This window comes from Microtus pennsylvanicus, chromosome 3 (assembly GCF_037038515.1).
Source record: "Microtus pennsylvanicus isolate mMicPen1 chromosome 3, mMicPen1.hap1, whole genome shotgun sequence".
NCBI classification, from domain to species: domain Eukaryota; kingdom Metazoa; phylum Chordata; class Mammalia; order Rodentia; family Cricetidae; genus Microtus; species Microtus pennsylvanicus.
In genome coordinates this window covers 74,456,854-74,472,602 of record NC_134581.1, presented here as the reverse complement: position 1 = coordinate 74,472,602, position 15,749 = coordinate 74,456,854, and positions in this window count along the sequence as shown.

Sequence of the window (15,749 nt, the reverse complement as noted above, 5' to 3'; positions counted from 1 at the left end):
GGCCACAGTGACACGGGCCTGCAATCCTGCCACTCTGGAGGCTGGGGTGGGAAGATCAGAAGTTGAAGGTTATCTTCCACATGGTAAGTTCAAAGTCAGTCTGGGCTACAGGACACCCTGTCTCAAAAATCAATCAATCAAACAAACACAAACAAACAGACAACACAGACAGAAATACTTGGGTTGGGGGGGGGGCTGTGGTAATATCTATAATATTCTATTAAGAACTAAAGATAGCATTGTGAGAGTCCGGGCTTAAGCCACAGCATCACCCAAACAATTAAACAAAACAAAACGAAAGAGAAGAGCTGAAAGGTTCTCAGCATAAAAAATGATAACGAGACTGAAATGCTAATGAGCCTAATTTGATCAGCACACATGTTGAAATACAGCCCTGCACCCCACAGCCTGAATGGTTATTACACACACATATGAGTGGGGGTGCGCTCAGAGTCAACACAGCGCTGTGCTAATGGAGAGGTCTGGGGAGAATGCAAGCATAACAGACATAGTCTTTGCCCACGGGCTGACTGTGATGGAGGAGAAACGCCCAGGAATAGGGAAGCTGACCCAGTGGGCGGGACTGATAAAGCAAGGCCAGAGACTGTGGGGCAGAGGGGGGACTGGGACTAGGAAGTCTGCTGGGACTCATTCCTGAGGAGGAGGAGCAGGCTTTGGACAGCAAGCAGAAGACGGGTTGGGGAGAAGGCACATCAGGAAACACAGAGTTGGCACAAAGGCAGTGAGCGATCAGGAGCTTGCTCTACCCAGAGGAGAGCAGGTCAGGCTAGCCCACAGAAAGGGAGGAGAGGCACTTCTGGAGAAATGAAGAAAGGTACCCGAGCAGTGGCATGCACCACAAAGGGCCTGTAGACCTGAGGGGCTATGTCCTGGCCTCTCAGTGCTCTGGAGCCTAGTCTGGCCACCTTCACGGTCCTTTCTTTTTGGCTCTGGAGATCTTGGCTCAAACCTAGAGAAGATGGGAACTGTCAGAGTAGGCGGGACTCCTCATATACACGGAGCGACTACTGTGTAGGCAAAGTGTTGGGACATCAGTAAGAAGGACAGCCTCCCCTGAGGGTGTGGACAGGGAGTCTCTCTGGACACCTGGGCACTTGCATCATGACCAAGTCTTACCTGTCTGAGTGGATCGGGTGGCCTCTTACACTGGAGTTCAGTGCCTATTTTGGTTTTGGTTAACAGGCAAACTCTTCATGGAATGAGTGAGTTACCCATTCCAACAGTGAAGAACTGAGAGAGTCTGTCAGCCAGTGAGTCAGGTGGTCGGTCGGTCAATGGCTGGCTCGCTCCCTGGCTCACTCCTCAATTAATTACCGATAGCGCTAAGGTGCTCTGGTGCTGTGGGAAATAAGTTTGGGCCTGCCATTTATATTGCCTGCCATTATTTACTTTTTGTTTTCCCTGAATATTTAGAAAAGTCTTGTTAAAATGCCAACCCACCTCAGCTGCATGGAAGGGAGAGGGAGGGATGCAGCTTTAAGGGCAGGAACACCAAAGGGGACCAGCAGGGCTGAGGCTGGGGAACACAGTGGGCTGAGAAACTCTGAAGGGAGGCGGCCCTTAGAAGGACCAATGGTGGCTGCTTTTGCAGCTGGTCCTCTCACCCCATCCTCTGCTTCCTCAGCTCTTCTGTGGTGGGTCTCTGGTGGGTGCTTGATCCTTCACAGGGTGTTCTTGTCTCGGGAGACTGTGTGGCGCAGTAGTTAGCACTCCGGTTGGTTCCTGCGCTCACCCCACAGGGGTCTCTTTCAATGAGCCAGTGACTTGTCCTCTCTGAAATGGAACCTCCATTGCTGGTAGGAGCACAACAAAGCTTGGTGTTTGTGGTTGTGTGTGTTCTTCACTGACCCTGTGGGTCTGTAATGAGTCATTGTCATGGGGAAAAAAAACACAGAAACTTGAAGGCTAAGGCCTTTACCTCACATGTTGAGTAGGGGATCCTGTGGTCTGAACTGTATATATGCTTGGTCCATTCTCTGCTCTCCTGAATGCAAGGAACCCGTTAAGTGGCCCTCCAGAGTACCAAACCCACAACCTTGGCTTTGTCAGAGGGACAGGTCTGACTCAGGGCAACACTGAATGTGCCATGCGGTATCACAGCCACATGGAACACCCCCTTCCACTGTGGATCCGCCAGTGAGCCGCCCCTCTTCAGCTTCGCTCCCTTCCCTGGGAGCGCCATCCCCATGGAAACTGTGCTGGAGACCCAGTGGGGGATCAGAGGGATGAGGAGGGAGGATAATCAGGAATTATTTGTTTGGGGTAAGGAAAAAAAAGTGGAGAGGGCTAATGGGATAGAGGACCAAGAGGAGGGCACGGAGAGATGGGGAGGGGCAGGAGGGGGGAGGGGAAGACAGAGAGAGTCTTTTCTGTGGGGAAAAATGGAAATTTAATCAGATCAGTTTTTATAGTGCAAATAGAAAATCAGTTTTAATAAAGCCAAAAGGAAATGCAAAGCAGCAGCTTGAGATGGAGACTGTGTTGCACGGGCAGCTCTTTAGGGGTAGCGAGCCTGGTGTTTATTGTGTGCAGGCAGAGCAAGGAACAGGTCTCCTGGCTGAATTTCAAACAGACACTGGGTTGGGCTTTGGGGTGGGCAACGGGCCCCTCCTTGCAAACCCCCCCCCCCGCCGGGTCCACCTGTCCCGAAATGGAACTCTCTCAAGACCATTAGGAGAAAGAAAGGGGTTGAGGGTGAGTCACCCTCCCCTTCCTTTAGTGTGGGCCCCCCAGTGCCCTCTTGTGGTGACCCCCCAACAATGGTGCCCATGGCAGCCTGCCCAAACACTCCACTGCTTTCCTCTGACACCCCCCACTCTCCGGACTTGATTCTTAATTATAGTTCTGGCCCAGCTCTTGATTTTATTGCTTTCATTTATTATAAAAAGACCAGTGTCTGTTTTTTGAAACGGCTATCTGGTCAAATCATGGCTGATAAGCAACGCTGGCTGTCTTTTTAAGACGGGTCAAATTTATCACACTTAGAAAAAAAACGCAAGCCTCCAATGGTCTGTTAGGAAGCCCCCCTCCCTTGACATTTTAGTAAAAAGCTTTATTTTTCCCCTCTGCTTTCATGGAGCCATCGCCTTAGAAGAGAGAGGGAAGGAGGAGGGGACGACCAGGGGCTGAGGACTTCTGAAGCGGCTTCATAAAATACATGGAGGGGGCAAGGGCGATAACAGGACCTGTCCTAATGGGGCTGTTAGCTCGGAGAAACGGCGGGGCCTCTGTTGTCAGCTGTTAGTTTTGTAATTAGGAGAAAACAGCACTTCACGTTTCTGAGACACAGCTATTTGAAGCTCGGAGAAAGATATGGGGGTCTGGGCCAGAAAGATAGGTTGGAAGGAGGGGGCCTGGGGGAAGGAAGGGAGGTTGGCTTGGGTTGGTAGCTCATCCGTCACCTCTGAAGCTGGCTGCACACTAGACAAGAGGTCGGTAGAGCCCGGAGGTGGCTCCCCTGCCCTTGCTCAACACCGGCTACCATGCTGTACTCCAGAGGGGGGACTTATTGGGCAGTGTGTTTATTCGGTTGCTGGGGTGGGAGAGCAGGGCCCAGCTGACCGTCTTTCCATGGCCAGAGACATCCATACTGTCCACTGGTCATGAGACAGGGGCTGGAGTGAGGCCATTTTATGAGCTCAGCTAGAAGCAAATCTTATGGATTGTTGTTTGGCGCTGGGGGAAGGGGGAGGTCTGGAGAGGAGGTTGGCCATTGTTTGTTCTGGTGAGTGGTACAAGGTATCCGTCTAGTGGTCTGCAGATGTCATCTAGGAGAGGCTGAGGCTGATAGAGATGAAGGCCACCTGATGTTTATGTTTCTCCCTGCCTCCATTTCCCCCTTTCCTGCTTTCCTCTCCAGCAATATTTTTCTACACGTCATCCCGAATGAGAAGGCATGGCTATTAAGAAACACTCTTTTATTTATCCTAGCGAGACCGGGCTTGAGAGGAGTGTAACCTACAGCAGCGGCTTCCTACTCTGCTTCCGTCCCGGGATGGAAACCTCTCAGGATCTCCCTTTTTACCTGATGGTGAGTGAACATCCCAGCATCAGTGGCACACCTAACACCTGGCTACCACAGGTCTCAAAGAAAGTATTGCTGGGTGCCAGGGATGTAGCTCAGTTTATAGAATGCTTACTGGCACAGCACGGGGTTCTGCTCCTATCGCTGTAGATGTGTCCAAAGCCAGAGAAGGCTGCATTTGAAAGCAGTGCATCAGCAAACTCTCTCTCTCTCTCTCTCTCTCTCTCTCTCTCTCTCTCTCTCTCTCTCTCCTCTCTCTCTCTCTTTCTCTCGTAAAATGATACTGCCCTTCCTGGAGGGTTAAAGGATTTGTGGGAAGTTTATGCTACAGTGCCATGGACTCATTAATTATTGTACTCCTTCAGGGTTAAAGAGCCAGGACTGAAATCTTAGGACCTTAAGGCTGATGTGACTTCTTCCCTGGCTCTTCGGCCTTCCACTGCCATTTTGAGTGGACTGTTGCTATTTCTCTCAGATCCACTTTAGTGTTCCCAGCGACCTCCAATGTGTTCCGGCTCTGCTGACACGATTCTAGTCTGGCTCTTTTTGGGCTTCTGGTCTATATGATGAGAACCCTTTCTACGGCAGAGGTATTTCATGCTTCTCTGAAGATACTTTGGGCATCGACAAGGCGACTTTGAAAACAGGTCTCTCATGAATAGGGTGTACACATCTCAGCTCCAGTGACAGGCGCAGAGTAGTAGGTCACCCTGACCTGCTAAGGACCAGAGGAGGGTTTTCCAGAAGGTGACTCTTGCTTTTATCATTGGGAAAGTCTTGAGTAAACTTCCCAGCCAGAGAACTTCAGGAAGATCACAGTTGGAATACCCCTTTTCAGGTCAAGGGACAGGATAGGGATGGAGACGGATGAACTGCCCTGCAGGACTCCCGGAGAAGGCAGATGTCAACAGCTCCGGTTTGTTGGTGGGGTTGAAGTAGCCTGGAAGTCTCCGGGGAGGTGGTAGCGTAGAGGTGGGTTTTTCATGGATGACTAGACACTCCCAAGGCAGATTGTGGAGGGAGAGCTGGGAATAATTCGCAAGAAGTATAGTTCAGAGAGGTACAAAACACTCAGTTCAGCTTGGGAGCAAAGCCGTGTGACCTGGGGATGGGAGGTCAGGCAAAAGCCACTTGTTCTGTCCTGGGAACATAGAGTGGAGATGGAGCAGCCATGGAATGTGACTCGGAAGGAAGACACCAGGGCTGGAAAGAGATTGGGATGTCTTCGCCATCTAAGGATAGAGATGTAATTTCTACAGTTGCACCTCCACCTTCCAAGACCACTGAAGTGTTAACAGGACTGCTCCACGCCAGGCTTGCTTGGCTCCATAGCATGGCTGGGTGCCTGGCCCGTGGCGAGAGGCCAGTGGCCTAGAGCCAGGGAAGCCAGCTGGTGACAGGATGGAGTTGTCCTGGCCTTGGCCAGGCAAAGTGTTGGGTTCTGACCCAGACAGTGGTCCCCAAAGGACCTCTGCTTGGGCGGATTTAATTCCATAGGAAAGAGGCAATGATTCAGTGCTGTCAAAACCATGACCATCTGCTTAGGGCCTTCCGGGACCTGGCCTCTGCAGTGAACCCGAGCTAAGTGACCTGGTCAAGCCTAGCTCCACCTCCATCTGGTCCTATAGGTGGTGGCTTGTGGCGGTTAGGAAGCCAGCTGTAGACAGGAGCGATACTGTGAGAACTGGCTATTATTCGTGAATGAAACCTAGACAGGACAGGTGACCCTAGTACGCCGTGGATGGTTCAAGGCAAAGCCAGCTTTAGCCCCTGTAAGAGAAAAGGCATAGTCTTTTCTTAAAAACAAACAAAACCCAGGAAGTAATCAACTACAAAGACTTGACCAGAGGCTTCCTGGCACAGGCCTTTTAGAAGGAACTTCGAGATACTGAATGCCTGGGAGATGAGACCTCTGGCTTCCAGCCTCAGCCTCCTCCCCCTCTCTCTTTCTGATATGGTATGATAAGCTTGGTCTTAAGGGATTTGCTGGTGTCAGCAGCTCCCCAAGTTTTTTTTCCTCCCGACCTTCTTTGTTTGCCTGTGTAGATATTTCAGGGACCCAAGGATGACAATGAAGTTACATAGCTACTGTGTGTGCTGTGTGCACAGATGCTGGTGTACTTGCGCTTGTGTGTGCATGCATGAGCGTGTGAGGTGGGGCAGGGGTCAGCGTGAGGCGACCTCTTCCATCGCTCTCCACCTTTTTAACATTGGCCGGCCGTAGGTGCGCAAACGCAGGCCTCCACGCAGGCACGGCAAGCGCTGTACCTCTGGGCTGTTCTCCAGCCCCCAGGCTGGTGCCTTTAAACAAACAGATGAAATGAAGATACTGGTGACAATGTAATAACTTGGGGGAGGGCGCAAAGCTCAAAGTAGCGGAAGTGGTCTACCCCGGCTTTCTTAGTCCTCAGTCTCCCTGCTGTGAAGGGGAACACTTTGTTCCCTGGCCTTTAAAATTCTGTACACTTAGTAGCTTGTCCCAACAGGCTGTGTACCTTTGAGGAAAAAGACTCCTTTTCTTCTTCTTCTTCTTCTGGTCTCCCTGTCCCCAGGGTCTGGTATAAAGTAGAAACTCAATAAATGTTAGTCAAATGAATGAATAAACGTTTGAATAACAAAAATACCTGCTCTACAGACCTCTCAGGATTATTGGAAGGATCAAATGAGATAATGCACATGAAAGCACTTTGTAAATTGCAGAGCACTATACAAATGCAAATCACTCCCAGCTTTGGTGGAAATTATTATTCAAATTATTATTATTATTTTCACAGTAAAGGAGGAGAGGAAGGAGAGGGCATGGCTCCCCAGCGTAGGGTGGCGGAAGCTCAGGCTGCAGCCTTGGTGCTGGTGGCATTCTACCGTCTACCAGAGTCCCTTCCCTTCCGGTCTTCCTCTGCTGCTGGGTGAGGAGGGCCTGACTGCAGCTGCTTAGGGTCAGGCACTAGTTGCCACTGGAATGCTGCCCAGTGCTGGGGATGGCACACTGTCCCCTGAACAAAATGAATTAAATGCTAGGCTGCAAATGAAAAGGTTTTGTTTTCTGAATTGTCTGGGTTTTTTTATTTTTATTATTATTACTATTAAGTTAGGAAAAGTGGCAAGCTGGGAATGGAATGGCAAGAGAGGGAGAAAAGATAGGGAGGGAAGAAGGGAGGGAAAGAGAGAGATGATGAAAAGAAAGGAGAGAGAGGGAAGAGAAAGAGAGAGGGAGATACACACAGACACATGCACACACCACATACACACAGAGAGAGAAGAAGAAGGGAGGGAGGGAGGGAAGGAGGGAGGGAGGGAGGGAGGGAGGGAGGGAGGGAGGGAGGGAGGGAGCAGATCCTTCCTGCAATCACATTCCCAGTGCTATTATGCTGCCTCCTCAACCCTTGGCCTGCAAGAGGAAGCAGGAGCCGGCTGGGCAGCCAGGAGACACTAGCAAAGGCGTGATTGATAATTGGCGACTGTAATTCTATAATTCATCTCTGCATCGCAGTGAAATTAAAAGAGTTTAGGTTCCTAAGCATAATGATCATCAATTAAACGCCAGGGAGATTTAGTGTCCTCATTTGAATTTTGTTTTATTTATTTAAATGTCTCTTTTGCTGGGTGAGGGGAGCAGCTCAGGGTGAGGGGGAGCCAAGTGAAGGCTAGCCCCCAGGCAACTTGGAGCAGCCAGGTCACATGGGCTGCCAGGGGTGATGCAGGGCAGCGGGTTTTTTGAGACAGGGGATCCATCATCTCGGGCCTAATCAGTTAATACTGATAAACTGCCAGCAATAACTGCCAATTGCGGTGTTTGGAGCTGCGGGTTCATTCATTTAGGGAGTGTGGTGGTGCCACATTGGGGAAGCACTCCTGTCTCCAGGAGGGCGATGATGCATTTGGTGGAGGCAAAGGGGCCACTGCAGCCCCAGGGCGGTGAGGGAAAAGCTATCTCTCCTTAGCTTGAGAACGGTCCAACCTGGGGGCAGCATGATGAATCTGGCCTCTGCCTGGTCTTTGGGCCCAGGTTGGCATAGAGGTGATAGGGATGCGCGCTTTGATTTGAAAGTGGACTACGTTGTGGGGAATACACATTTCCTGTGCACACATCAGCACAGCCAAGCCTCAGGAGTCAGAGTACTTACTGAGCCCTGCCTCCTCAGCCAGGACTCAGTTTACTCCTGTGGAGAGAAGGGATTGTACTAGGTGGCCTGGAGGCGTCCTTTGTAGCTCAGTGTCTCGATTTCAGCTGTCCTTGGCTGCTGACCTGGAGACAGGATGTATAGCCCACCGTCTGCCCTCCTTGTCCACCCCACTTATACCCTGGGTGCCACGTTTGCCACCTCTGCCTCTTAGAGCCAGCCCCTCATCCCTCCCCACATGGCTGTCCCTTTTTCTGGGTTGGTTATCTCTAAAGTTTCCCTGCATCCTTTGATTCTGACTTCTCAGTTGCAATCAAGAAACTAAAAATAGAGAGTAAAGGAAGCTCTCCAAGGGGGGTGGTTGAGGGTGGGCAGAGGCCGGGAAAGTGCTCTGGTTCCCTATGGGAATGAGACCTCATCAGCCCAGCATGGAGAGGAGAAATCTAATCCAGACCAATGACAGAGGAAGAGGCCAGAGGGGACAGAGCCTGATCAGCAAGAACAAGGGTTGAGTTTGAGACAACAGTGTGTGTGCTCCAGAGGGAGGGCTGAGAAGCGCGGCAAGAGGCAGCAGCTTTTTGGGTATGCTGGGTCTTTGTGCATGAATCCCGTTGCATCCCTGGCACAAGGGACCCTCTCCTTGAGCCCAGTGAGGGCTGCAGTCCTGGGACCAAGACCCACAAGGCCTGGGCAGAGGGGCCTTGTGTATCTCATTCATCTGCCAGAAGAGGGCACCCTGTTCTAATTTTCACCAAGGTACACTCTGTGCACAGGGAAGCATCATGAAGGATGCTCCCGTAGTTACACGCTATTGCGCTGCTAGACAAACAGGACCCGCTCAGCCCAATGGGGATTTCTCCTTCAAAGCCTTAGATTGCAGAGGAGTGGGTGAGATGTGATAAGATGGCCCTGGGGTCTTGTCAGGGCAGAGACTCACAGGCCTTGGGCTAGGATCCAGAGTTGGTCCACTGGCGTGAGAGCCGAGGAGGGTGATCTGGGTTCTCAGACACAACCTCAAACCCCAGCCCCCCTCCCCGCCCTGGAGAGCTGAGTAGTGCACGAACTTGTGAGTGACTGTGGTATCAGGAGAACATACCTGATTACGGAACCTGGAGCCCTGAGCTGCAGTTCTAGCTATACTGTGGCCTTGGATACACTGTGGCTTTTCCCTCTGAGCCTCAGTTTCCTTCTCCTGTCCAGTCGCAGGATATATTGCACAAATGCTCTTCAGCAGGGTGATTGGGGTTAACACTTTCATCTCTCGTGCACAGACAGAGCCAGTGGCTGAGCCTTATCTTCTGAGGGACAGTGCAGAGGGAGGACATTATCACCACCCTTGTATGGCACTGCCTCAGAAGCGACATGTTTCCATGGGTTATTTTCAGCACCCATGATCCTTTCCCTCCTGGGGGACGAAGGGGGATGGCTGATACTGGAATCCCAGAATTTGCCAGTCTTTGTACCAGTGATTCAAATCAAGATAATGCCGTTCCACCTCCTCTCCATCTGAGCTCATTCCAGTTTCCTTGTTAGGCTGGTTTCTTTCACACTCAGTCCTCAAAAATGTGGTGATGTCACCAGGAGAGAGGGCCCTGAGGACCCGAGCCCTCATGGGGTGGTTGCCTATGTCCCTTGCTTAGCTTTTCCCAGTCTTGCCCACAAGGCTGGATATCTTCTTGTACTTAGTATAAGCACTTTCTTTCTCCCTTTCGGGGCTGAAGTCCTTCTAGAGAATTGGGGGTGATATGAAGGTGACCCCCAGGTCTCCAAAAATGCTCACAGTATGTCCTTATCTCTTTCCATCCCATGTCAGGCCATCCACTCAGGACTGGTCTGCGGTCAAGGGCTGTTTTGTACTCCTCTGGATTGTTCTGGACTCTTTGGTCAGCTCTGTCTCTGTATTTCAGATGAGTTTAGAGGAGACAGGGCTCTACAATTTTCTGTGTGAAATCCACAAAAGCCACGAGCCCAAGTGGGCATGCAGCCCAACAAAGGCTTTTTAAAAATTACCATGCACTGTCCTTTTCTCTGATTACAAAAGCAATACATATTCATGGTAAAAAAAAAATTTGGAAAATACAGAAAAGCACAAAGGAAAAAATTCATCCATATTCTAAGCTCCAGAAGCACACCCATTATTAACATTTGAGGTGTCTACCTTGTCCCTCCCTTTCTCCTGATCTCTGTATCTCTGTCTTTTCACGGGAACCCCATGCAGCAGTACTGTTCTGCCACCTACTTGGTGACATTTTCCCACACAACAAAAGCCATTTGATGAGTGTGGCCAGGGGTTTGGTCAGGGTGGTGACAGAAGGACTGTCAGAGGAGATCTCAATGCTGTCAGATCCGGCTCTGTGGCTTCCAGTAGAGGCAGAAGATCATGAAACCCATCAGCTGGAAGGGCAACCCTTGAGGCAGCCAGCACGAAAGCCAGTGATCGGAGGATGGTGGAAAGTTGAGCTTGTTGTGGTGACTGGCATACTGTATGGACCCCCTTTCTTCATAGGTTCTTGCCCTGGTCACATCAAGCTAGAAGGAGATGGCCAGGACACAAGGTGGTAATCCTTACTAGGCCATAACAGAATAACACTAAAAGCTGGGTATGCTAGCCTGGGAGACAAAGGCAGGAATATTTTTGAGGTCAAGGCTATCCTATACTTATAAGAAGGCCCTGCTTCAGAAAATTAAATTAAACCAAACCCAAAATACTCTTCAATGAGAAAGCAAAAAGAAACCATGGTAGTGTATACCAGAAATATAGCTAGAAATATGAAGGTCTGTTTCACCTCTGACTTGAGGTGCAGCTGGGTTCTGTAAATTCTTTCCAATGGCACAGGCTGAATATTGCAACAGGTGTAGTATTTTGAATGAGAATGTGATGGAGAAGGGTCATCTGTCTATGTGTTATTTTCATTGGTTAATAAAGAAACTGCCTTGGCCCTTTAATAAAACAGAAAATTAGGTAGGCAGAGCAAACAGAACAGAATGCTGGGAGAAAGAAGCCGAGTCAGGCAGATGCCATGCCTCTTCTCTCCAAGATGGACGCAGGTTAAGATCCTCCCCGGTAAGGCACCACCTTGTGGTGCTACACAGATTGTTGGAGGTGGGTTAATCAAGATGTGAGAGTTAGCATGTAAGAGGCTAGAGCTAATGGGCCAAGCAGTGTTTAAAAGAATACAGTTTCCGTGTAGTTATTCTGGGTGTAAAGCTAGTCCGGTGGCGGGACGCATCTGCAGCCCCGCCGCTCCTACTACAAGAATGGCCCTCATAGGTTTGTATGCTTGAATACTTGGTCACCAGTTGGTGGAACTGTCTGGGAAGGGTTAGGCGGTATGGCTTTGTTGGAGGAGACATGTCACTGGGGACAGGCTTTGAAGTTTCAAAAGACTCCTAGCATTTTAGGTTAGTTCCCTCTGTTTCCTGTTTGGGGTTGGAGATGTAAGCTCTCAGCTTTTCCTGCCTCCATGACTTCACTCCACTCGTCCAGCCCTTTGGAACCATAAGCCCAGTTAAATGCTTTCTTCTGTAAGTTCCCTTGGTTGCAGTGTTCTGTCACAGCTGTAGAAGTGTAACCAACACACAAGGACACCTTGGGGTATTGGGTACTGTAGAGCTTCAGTTTTTCTGAGCAGTGCCTGCAGATCTGGGACCCCAGCAACTCAAACCCCTAAACAAATAACCATGGGACACTGGTCTTTCAAATTCAGGAATCCTTGCCCATCTCGTCAGCATACCATGTTCACCTTCTTTAAAGCATTCTGATTAGGCCAACTGATTTCGGATGAGCCCAACTCTATTTGACTATATTTTTTTTCTGTCTTCAAACTTAGCTAGTGGTCCTTTAACAATAAACCTAAATAACCTAGTTTTAAAAAAATGACCAAAAGACAGAGACATTTGTTGAATGATGTAGACCAGTGGATGACACGTGTACAAGAAGGTCTTCAACACCACTCATCCTTAGAGAGATGTACATTGAAGCCATGTGTGGTGGTTTGAATAGGTATGGCCCCTACAGACTCATGTGTTTGAATGCTTGGTCCACAGGGGGTGGCACTATTAGGAGGTGTGGCCTTGTTGGAGGAAGTGTGTCACTGTGAGGGCAGGCTTTGAGGTCTCATATGCTCAAGCTATACCCAGTGTGGCTTCCAGACTCCTTCTGCTGTCTGTGGATCAAGATGTAGAACTCTCAGCTCTCTTTCCAGCACCATGTATGCCTGCATGCTGCCAAGTCCTGCCATGACAATGGATTAAACCTCTGAACCTGTAAGCCAGCCTTGATTAAATGTTTTCATTTATATGAGTTGCCATGGTCATTGTGTCTCTTCATAGCAATAGAAACCCTAACTAAGACACCATGTGAGACAATAATTTATATGCAGGATGGAGGGGAAAAAGGAGAGAGAGAGAAGGGGAAGGAAGAATTGGTAAAGATGTAATTGTAACGTAATGTCCCATTTGGTAAGAATGCATAGGCCTGGTGCAGAAAACACCACCACCCTTCAAAAACTAAAAATCAGAATCTCCTGACTTTGGCAGTTGCCTTTCTGGGGACATTTTCATAAAGACTGAAACAGGGTTTTGAAGAGCTACTTATATATTCAACGTACAGCAGTAATGTCCACCGTAGCCAAGTGTGGGAGTACTCTTTAAAGCCACAGGCAAGAGTAATAGAAAACCAGAAGGTGAAACTGTACTCAGCCCCGAGGAAGAGAATACTGCTACATGCTACAGCAAGGTAAGCATTGAAGATGTTACAGGTGATGTAGGCAGCTTGTGAAAAGACAAACCTTACAGGAGCCTATTAGCTTTTTCGTTGCTGTGACAGGATGCTTGACGCAGTTGATCTGGGCTACAGGTTCAGAGGGTTCCATCCCTAGCTCTTGGCTCCATTTATTCCACGCCTGCAGTAAAGACAAACATCATGGCAGAGGGAGTCTGTGAAGGAGGAGCCTTCCAGAGGTAACTCATGATGGAAAGCAGAAGGGGTGGGGGGAAGGGGAGGGATAGGGGAAGAGTAAGAGAAGAGATAAATAGAAAGAGACCAAAGACAAAATAATCTTTCTTAAGGGCTCACCCCTATCTGCAATGATCCACTTCCTCCAGCTAGGTTCCACCTGCAGAAATTTCCAGAACTTTCCCTATACCACTACCAGCTGGGGGAGGGGAGCACATGAGTCTTTGGGAGACATTTTATGTTGAAACCACAGTAATGGGGAATTTAGATTAGTCAAATTTACAGATTCAAAGTAGTATGGGGGGGGTAACCTGGAGAGTGGGGTGGAGGGGAACTGGAGACGGGTTCCACAGACATCGAGTCTCAGCTTTCAATTCTGGACATGGGTCGTGTGACAAGCATGTATGTAATACTGTACACTTAAACATGGTTGGGATGAGAAATTTATGTCAAGTCCCCTTAACTACAATTAAAAACAACAACAAAAGCAGCTGCTGTTGTTCCTGCCTTCTCTGGCCAGCCCAGCATGTGAAATACACTTTCTTCTCAGAACTCCTTGAAGTGATTACTCTTTAGGCAGCTGGGCCAGTACTCCAACCGGTTTCTTCTTTGTGTGACATTTGAGATTCCTTTTTGACAAGGCGTTTGAAGGCAGGGATAAAATCTTTACCTCTTTATTTCCCGCCCCCATGGCACCTCACACTGTCTCAAGTCTAATAACAGTTCAATTAATATCTGCTGACTGGATCGTCACTTCTCTTGATGTGTTTTGGTCTTCAAGCTGGCGGGTGATGGATGGAAGAGAGAACGCAGGCTAAGGAGAAGGGCATGAGGGGAGCGGCCGCCTGGCTGCCAGTTTATTTTCCGCACGTTGCCTGTGAACTGTCTAGGCAGCTACATCCCTCTGTGGGCAAACCTACACACACCCGCATTGTTTTCACTGGTACATAGTTGGAGGGGGGTGCCGTGAGGGCTTGAATTAGATTAGTTGTAAGAGAATGGCGGGGTGGCCTCCGCAAAATTTGAGGCTGAAAAAGTCGGCGGACATTAAGCGGACCCGCCTGAGACATGTAGCTACTCTGGAAAACAGGGCTGTGACTCCCCTCAGCCATCTAGCTCAGTGTCTTACAGATCTTCCGCCAGGAAGCTGTCCTCCTGACCTCTCCCCCCACATCCCCTCCCACCTCCGTGTAAACTTCTCGGCTAGAATGGAGAACATTCTCTTGTCACCTTATCCCTTGTGACCTCTTCTAAAAATTGGACTGTAACAGAATAAAGATCCCTCCCGTAAGGTAACTGTAATTTTCCTCTTTGTAGGGTGGTTCCTCTGTTAAATTAATTGTCTGGTTCTCTTGAAAAGCAATCTTTTCCCCCAGTTCATGTTCCGTTTTTGACCTAACATGGCCATTCTTGGCCTTTTGAATGGGATTTGCTTCTGGTCGGGAATTGTATTTCCATAGCAACGCTGGCAGCCATCTTAAAAGTACTCCTCCCCTCCACCTCCCAGGCCGACTTTAACATTCTGTCTTCCGTCTCACGCAGACAGGTGGCTTGCCTGAGCATAAGTCATGGGTGTATTTATTCTTATTTAGGAGGGTAGACAGCAGCAATGGCAACTCAGACCCCTGACAAGATGAAGAAAATCTCACAAACGGAGAAGGTGCTCTCTCTTTCTGGGGGCCCCAGGCTGCTGCTTACTTTTGAGCCTCACAGTCTTTTTTATTTTTTTTACAAACTTGGGGTTGGAGGTTTTCATCTTATGTCTGAGTCACCCAGATCTTTTTCTCTAAGCAGGGCACCCCACTAAGCTAGAAGCAAGAGAAAGGCAGGTAGGTATGCTTGCTTTGAGGGATCTGTGTGTTTCAAGTTTGTTACTTATGGCTGTTTATGAGTAAACCATAAGAAGTGTGAAGTTTTTAAAAATTTAAAAATATACCCCTCAGCCCCCTGTTAGTGACTCTGAAGGATCTCTCTTGTGCACAGAATTAAGTTCAAATTCTGCCACAATCTGTTCGTTTCTGCCTGTCTCAACTTACCCACACTCCTGTGCCCTTCCATCCCCTCAGAGAGGGGATGAGCTCTCACCAGACGTCCCACCCTTGATACTGATGCTGCCTTCCTGTACCCTCTACTGAAATCCTTCTCCATCCTCAAAGTGAGTTTTCTCAGCTGGCAAGTGAAGTTGCAGAATCCATAGCCATCTGGGGGGTGGCAGGTGGACCTGGGGCCACCAGAAAGCCGTCCAGGCCAGTCTGTCCACTTAAGTCTGCATTGTTTGTCTCAGTGACCAGCTGGGGGCATTTTTAGGAGTGCCATGTTATAAAGAGGTTGGAAGCTTCTCTTTAAGGGCCCAGCTACGTCCTCCACAGGTCTCTCCTCCCTTCCAGCCAGCAGGCTTGATCTCTCCCGTAGGCACCTTCTCCAATCCATTAATCTGGGCAATCCATGTGTCCTCATCTTCAGTATTTACCATTTCTCCTACACATAACACTGCCCCTCCAAGTCCACTCAACCCCCTCTATCCCTACCCCCCAGAGACTGACAGCTCTTTAGCAATTCCCTTAGTGTGTAGTTACACCAAACAGACTAGAACCACCCTCTCTTGTGTGAAACTGGGTCACCTTAA